Genomic DNA, 7,947 nt, shown 5'->3' with positions numbered 1-7,947 from the left:
GAGGTGTGCCAGAAGAGGCCCCATACTTCCAGGGATTCCTTCCCATTTTGTCTTGCCAGTAATGTCTCTAGATCTTCTTGTACTGTATTTCAGCATTTTCTGTGGGCGCATATATTGTATCAGGTGCACAGGTGTTCTTCTGGTCAGTTAAGTAGGTAATGAATAGTGACTAGAAGGTGTGTGTGTGTATAAAACCTGTATATATAAAACCTATATAAATATATATAAAAGACATTTTTAACAAAAATCATCATTTTCTCTTGCTTTTCAGCTTTTTGGCTCAGATCAAGTGTCTCAACCTCTTGTGGGCTAAGATCAAGTGGGGACATGCGAATCCCAGGATTTCTGGGCTTGGGCCTGCGCATAGGATGCCTGCCAGTGGATTTGGGAGTATCTGAAGTCCTGGGGTGAGAGTCAATACATTGACCAATACACCAATACATTGACCATTGTATAGCATTGGTAACAGCTATAAAGCCCACCCAAAATAAATCTCAACTAAAACTACATTTGGACTTAAACAACTGGGTTAGCGAGTGTGTGAGTAAAGAAAAGCTGATGGCAAAGTTGTAATTTAGTGATGAGATGTAGTGATATACTGTGTTTGGATGCTATTGAGATCCTCAGACAAAAGCTGCTCCAGCTATAGGACAATCTTATTTTTGTAGAAAAGACAGATTGGCCAAAACTGCTACCATCTCACTGCATTCACATTGACACAGAACTTTAATGTGCTCCAAGCACTCTAGATGAAATTAATTATTCAGATGGCCATAGTTTATGCACTCCTTATGTTCTACTGAATCAAAGGCCTTGTTCCAACCCCTACACTAGAGCAATTTTCACCCACTGTGCAACAACACGCAGGCTATTATTCATGAAAACAAGTAAAACATTTTTTAATACTGAAATAACTAAGAATAAAAGTTAAGATAACTTGAAGGGTACCAAGAGAAGGAACCCTAATTAATGTGAAAAAGTGTTTAAATGGATCCTTCCCATAACTATCTACAAAGCTTGTTTTTTTTGTCCCACAGGTTTGTTTTTTTGAGTATCCTATTCCACCTCCAATCTCCTGTTTCATGTTGATGAGAAGATGTTGTTTCTGTTGTGCTTGTCAGCATGCATCAGATGCACTTGATCAACACTTGCCATGTGTTTTGACCAAAAGATTTGTGATATATCACAAAAGGAACAAAGCTGAAGACTTGCAAATTAAACAGATCAGTCAGTTTCTCCTGGGGAGTAACTAAGAGCCCCAAAACAGGGCCCTGCACTGACTCCTACACTGCACACTCCAAATGCTGAAATCAGGCTATATGGTTGCTGCTCCAGGAATGCCAAGGACATGCAGCCCCACTATGAGGCACTCCTGAGAGCACTCCTGGTGCTGCACCAACACAGCAAGCAGCGTGTACAGAATGGGAGCAAGTGGGCTGAGTGAGGGCTTGTTCCTTAACAGTGGTCTCATGATTGCCAAGGAGGCATCGACACTGCAATCCAGAGACGAGACTGCAGCTTGGCAAATCGTACCTGGGTTAGCTCTGTACTAGCACCAACAACAAAGCAACTGCTGCAACACATGCTTCAGCAACAAAGTACTGCTTTCCTGATTGCACAGAGCTACTATAGGCAGACTGCTCCCAGTGTCTGCAAGAGCTAGTCCAAAGCTAACTAACATCTGGCCATCAGTTGCAATCACACTTCTGGATCTCAGTGTAGACATAGCCCTCGTATCAGAATGATGAAGGTCAAAGTGGATTTGCAAGGGAAGATTAGCAGACCTGTCAGACCAGAGAGAGAGTGCATTTTTTTTCTGTCTTTCAGGAACATATTGTACTTTGCTTCTGTTGACACAACACCAGGGTGCATCATCCAGGCAGTCCAGCACAGGAGATGGGAAAGTGTTTTTCCCCTGCAAGGTTAAACACATTTTGTAGAACTATCCAGCCCTAAAGGCCTAAAGTAGAGACCTTATTCTACCAGTTCAAGCCTTTCCCCTGGGCCCCTCTCACCACAGTAATTTCACACCACCCTATATGTAACTATTATGAAACCTTCTTAGTACACACCTCAAAGCACTTCTCTGTTAAGGTTTCCTTGTCTCTTACAAAGCATCCTTCCCTCTGCTGCTAGTACAAATAACTCATTGGAAACATAATACTTAAAACTGCTTGCAAAGGCATTTATGTATAAGTAGGCAGCCTTGTTCTTTTCTTATTAGTGGTTGCGGTGAAATAGCTGTTCTTTGCTGGGAGGCTTGCTGAGACTTTTGCCTAGGATTTCCCATTAAATATCCTTCAGAGGAGGGCAGTCCTGCTCCCACTGCATTCAGCAGGAAGCCATGCCTGTGTGCAGACTGGGGGTGGGCTCATGAGTGCTGAGAGATGACAAGAGGACTAGGTGTCATGTTAACCTGCCAGTTCAGGACTTCTGTCAGGCAGGGTTTTGGCACTGTGTCGCTGCAGAGATGAGGAAAAGCTGAGCAAAAGGTTTGGCCCATCTGAAATGGGACCAAACCAGTTCAGTGCTTGTCCCTCAGAAGGATCTAGCACCATTGAACACTGTAGGGAAGAAGGAAGCAGCACTGTGCCTAGCAACTGAAATTAAATCATCTTGGGGTGAAATGGCCACAACTACCTTACAGTACAGAGTAGTGCTACCCAGTGGGTCACAGCAGACTCTTTCTAGCTGACAGAACATGGACTCAGAGTGCAGACCACTGAGTCACTCAGAAATCCCCCAAGGGACCTCCTCTCCAGACATTGCTTCCATTTGGTTTCTTGCTCACCTGATGTGAGCTGACCAGAACCCAGCCTCAATATTATGGCTGCAAGGTTCAGATATGTTGGCAGCAGAATTTGCAAGCATAATTTCTTGAATCATTTCTGAAAATTGGCCACGTTTCACCTTTTTGATCAGTGTACTTGAGAAATCCTGTCTTCACAGAGCAAACAACTGGAGTAGAGACCCAAGGCTTGTGTTCTACTCTCCCGGGAGGTAGATGCAGCCTGGCTTGAACTAGTCTGAAATGTTCGTCAGCCTGATCCTATAAAAGGCAAAAGCCAAATTCTGAGAGATGTCAGCTGAGAGAGCATTTCCTCTGGGTGTCGGGAAAGCAGGAAACTCCAGGGCAAAGAACCAGCCCGTGACAGCATGTCCAGAGTGTACAAATGAACTTAGAGGGGGCAGAGATCCAAACCTGGCTTGACTCACAAATTCCCAGAGCATTCATATACCTTTTGGTGCAACATTACGTAACATCAGCCTCGCTCTTGAAAATCTGCCAGCTTTCACTAATAGAAGAGCTGAAAGGAGGAGGTGAGAATAAAAACAAATAAATACACGCACACAGAGGCAAAATAGAGGCAGCTACCTACACACTAGGCCAGCTTCTCAGATTGTCAGCAGGAGAGGAAATGCAAGGTGCAACAGTTATTCGGGACTGACACCAGCATGAGTGGGATAGGAAGCACATCCACAGATCTGGCTCTCCTAAGTTACTGAAGGTGGGAATCGCCATGCACAGAAGGACTCACATCAGTGACCATCTTGGGTGGAGAGATGAGGGCTCAGCCTACCTAGATCAGGTCTTGGCTGCCTCTGGGTGTACTCATGGTTCTGGCTCACAGATTATGTCCTTTTAATCAATCATGAGGAATTTCTCTCCTCTCAATTTCTTGTAGCCCCTGACTTTGGGGTCTCTGCTTTCTTGAGACCCACTGTTGTGGTCTTTCTTTGCTGTCCGATTCCAGCCTGACATTCCTCTGAGGCATTCTGGAGCCTCTGTCACTAGGGCACAGAAGAGCACCCTCTTCAAACTAGGGTAACAAAACTCCATGTGAAATTTACCTGCCTCCTATTTCAGCCCAGCCAGATGAATGACCCAATTCTCCTTCCCTCCTACTATCAGTCAGGTGGGATGCCACTCCAGTCACCAGCTGTGCTACATGGGTGTCAAATCCATCTGAGTGGAGGGGAGGAGGCCACATGCATCATAGCAGCTGCTCTACCTTCCTAGCTGTGCAGAGCACATTTCATAGAGACTCCAAAGCAACACTAGTTTACTGAGCAGCCTGGCAGCCAGAGCAAAGGCCACTACTTTAAGTGCTTTCTTCAGTGGCAGCCGGGCATCCTCAGCTCAAAGTACAGCATTTGCTTCAGACTTTTTTCTGTGGGAGAATGCAATTCCTCAGGTAAAAGTGCCTTCAGTAAAAGGAGGCGTGAAAGTGAGCTTACTCTGCTAAGTGCTTTCCACTCCTGCCCTGCCCACATTTCTCACACACAAGCAGAGGAGAGAGAAAGAAGAGCAGCGGTCATAGCACATGCTGCTCTGTGTGAGTTTCTCAAGAAACACTAAGCAGCCCTTTGTCTACGCTTTGCCATGCTGTGTGTATTTTTTCTGTGGTAATCAGCTAAGCACTATGGAAGCCCACAAGAGTTTTCTAGCCACAACTACAAAACTGAGACTTTGGCTGAACAGAGATTCCTGACCTACAAAGGGAGTTTGGTTACTTGCCAAAATAATGTCAACCGATTCATTACAGCAGTTCCCAACTTAATGGATGACAGTCTTCCTTAGCCCTATTTCTCCTCTTACTCTGAACAATGGGCTAGATCTTCACTATGCTTGGCCAGAGGAGCTCAGCTGGGGCCTGACATCAGTCAGATGTTCCCTGGGACTGATCTTCCACAAAACTAATAGATCTATCTCGGTGCAATTGTTTTTTTGGTAGAAGCCCTGGTGTGGACACAGTTCTCTCCGTGTAAAGGTGGCTCAGGCCACATCTACACAAGGAGTGTAGAAGTGGTACAGGTAACACACAAACTGCCAGCATAGTCATTTTGCTACAGCACATGCACACTCACCTGCCTTAGCCAAGGAGCAGGTCCCCACGGAAAGTGGCTGCAGCAACAAAAGGCAGACAGCACTATGAGTAGGCGTCCCAGCATCCCCTGTGCCTCTATCCACTGCACTGCCTTGTCTGCTATTTTGCAGTGCATTGTAGGATACTGGCACTCCACGAAGGGATTATGAGCACTTGTGTCATTTTTCCATAATTTCCTATGGTCCCTCCCACAATGTACTTTTTCCAAGATAGTTTCTAATCTGGTTACCTTCTCGCTGTCAGAAAATAGGTGCCTAACCACAGAGAGGAGTTATTGTGTCTTGTTTTTTCACCTAGGCACCTATTTCTTACAGCAGAGTTATTTGCATATAGAAACAGTAATATCTATGAGGCTTTTAAAATTAATGAAGCTACACTGAATTAAGTGCACTCTAATTCCAAATAATGGTGTCCACAGGGGTAGGCTGCAATTTAGGTAACCCACCTTCAATTCGGGCCTTGCATTAATGCAGATTATTTTTTCTAAGTTCCCCAATGTAGATGTACCCCAGGAAAATGACTCTTAGGCAAACACAAAACTCCCTGTGGGAACCTGTCATTTTCTTCAACCACTTTTTTTTTCAGATGTGGTCAGAGGCCTGATGGCAACACTTTGTAGAGTGGAGTCAACCTAGGCAAGTACTCAACTCTGTCTTGTGAGCTCTTGTTCCAAACAGGAAGCTGACCTGTAAGGCCCCCAGTTTGACTACTGTTCAGCCATAGGGGCAAAACCACCCCCAACCACTGGTTTCACTCCAGCACACACCTCTGTCTGAATTAAACTGTCACCATCTTAAAACAAAATAGAAAACCTCAAGCTTCTGTGTCAGCAAAAGTGAATCCCAAATGAATAACAGGGAGAAAGTTTCCTTAGATGGAAAGAGCAGGATATATGTCTGTAAATAACAGGAGCCATGGAAACTTGTAATCCATGTTTAAAATCCAGCTTGCAAAAGCCAACATTTGACTCACCATTTTATTCTTGAAATGTTTGAAAATCCCATTCTTTGTTTAACACAAACATACAGACTGTCATCAACTTGGCAAACCCATGACCTCAGTCAAGGGAAATAGTAGGGAGTTAACATCTCTTGCAATCCTTACATTTAAAGAAACTAAAAATAAAAGAGCATTCACTCTAGGGGGGGGAAATAGTCCCTAAACAACTCAGATTATAAGCAACCCTACAATAAATAAAACAGTGGGTGTATGTAAGAGAGGAGAAAAACTGGTAAGCAAAGACAGTTCATGTTCAGGCGTCCAAGGAATTCTGCTCAAGCAGTGATTTATTTGTGGAATTTCTAAAGTGGAGGGAGGAAACTGTGCAAAAGTATCAAAGCTGTAAAGCAAGATAAATAGCATGTCACCATACATTTAGCAAACTGTAATGCAAACCTCAGAAAAATAGAGAGAGGAAGGGAAATAGATGTAGTCTATGCTGGAAAGTTATTGAATGCCTAGGGCCAGCATGCAAACAGTTTGAGGGATGGAGGGATTTCCCCCAGCTATTTCCCCTCTAGAAATAAATCACTGTTCTAAACAACATTGGGGAAATAATAATTTCAAGCCATTAAAATACCTTGGCTGAATCCCTCTTTTCATCAGTGAAGCTGTTGTTGGGGGACGTTGCCATTTTCTGCAAAGAAAAATAAGCTCATTTAAAAATATTTAATTTTAAAGTGGCTTTTTAATAACTGTAGTTCAGCATGCATTCGATTCATATGAATTATGTATTGGTATTAAAACAAGGTTCATGCAACAATGTAAATGTAAAAAAGGACTCGGCAGAAAAGGGTCTGATTCTGAAAAGGATGCTTCCTATCCTCCACCAAGACCATTGGCATGCTATACCAATACGAAACAGAAAGTGGAATTGACTTATTTGAGTTCATTGTCTTACTGAGGAAAATAAAAAGGGAACCACCAACATAAAAAGCATAAAGGGAGCTCAAGCACTGCAGTCATTTCCACTTGAATCCTCAGTGCTGTTACTGGTAGCAGAGCCGGTGACATCTTTAATGTCTGGTTTTTACTTTTTCTTATCCTCTCTTATCAACTCTGTCTTTCATCACAGAATGTGGAGCCCAAATCACCTGAAGCTTACAGGGAATTGATCTATGGTTCTCTCCCTTATTTCCCAGACTGTGCACCTAGATTTTAATGTATATTGTGGGGTCAGCTATGGCAAACAGATTGGTTTGGCATTTCCATCTAAATGCAGCCAGGTTTGTGGGCATTTTCAGCTCCTAGGGTAATGCGTTCCAAATCCCTGGGACAGCTGCTGGGATAGCCCAGTCCTGCACATCTCAGCTGAGTTGTCAGTACATTCCTAGTTTTGTTTCCATGGATGATAGCTATTGTAGTGAAGCCTCATGATGAGGAGAGAGACATTCTGTGAGACATGCCACTAACAGCTTTATGAGTCAAGGCTTGAATTGAGCTTACATTCTTTGTGCTCACATCACCCTCAGTGACAGTCTGGGGCACATAGGAAATATTAAATCACCTACAGAAGCCCTTCTGCACCAGTGCAGCGTGACTAAGGTGCCATTGGTATTTAGGAAGAGTTTCAGGCTGGAGGAGGAATAGAGTTGGGGAGCAGCCACACTATAGAGGATGCTCCTCTGGGAACAGGAACTGATCCACATATACTGGTCCTGGTTGGACTGATGGCAGCTTGGCATATCCACCACTTGCTGTGCTTCTGGGAGGCACAGGAGGGCAATTTCTTGGGGTACTTGATTGGTGACTTTGAAAATTGATCCCTGAATCCCCAACAGCTTCCTTCTGGGATCATACTTATAGAAAAGTCAGGCTGGCAGGGCCCTCAGGAGTTCATGTAATGCAGCCTCTGCTTGAGGCAGAATCATCCCTATCTAAACCACTTCGCTCATGGGTTTGTCTAAACTGCTTTTGGAAACTTCCAAGGATGGAGATTCCATGACCTCTTTGTTCCAGTGCTTCTCCCGCCTCATAGGGATTTTGCAAGTGCCAATCTTGGTACTTGCCTAATGGTGACATCCTAGCCTCTTCAGGGGGCTGTTGGGCAGCCTTGTGG

At 44.1% G+C, this 7,947-nt stretch overlaps 1 long non-coding RNA gene across 1 annotated transcript; it reads right to left on the bottom strand.

Moving 5' to 3' along the window:
• Positions 1-1,020: 1,020 nt before the first annotated feature.
• On the bottom strand, positions 1,021-6,709 carry LOC109290572. Its single transcript, XR_002095614.1, has 3 exons — positions 6,469-6,709; positions 2,911-3,049; positions 1,021-1,915 (listed from the first exon to the last, which is right to left on the bottom strand). It is a non-coding gene; the product is annotated as an uncharacterized LOC109290572 (long non-coding RNA).
• Positions 6,710-7,947: the final 1,238 nt, after the last annotated feature.

Source organism: Gavialis gangeticus, unplaced genomic scaffold (assembly GCF_001723915.1).
Source record: "Gavialis gangeticus isolate Ggan-Ray unplaced genomic scaffold, GavGan_comp1, whole genome shotgun sequence".
Classification (NCBI taxonomy): domain Eukaryota; kingdom Metazoa; phylum Chordata; order Crocodylia; family Gavialidae; genus Gavialis; species Gavialis gangeticus.
The sequence above is the reverse complement of the archived record's forward strand: the minus strand, read 5'-3'. Positions and strand labels throughout refer to the sequence as shown.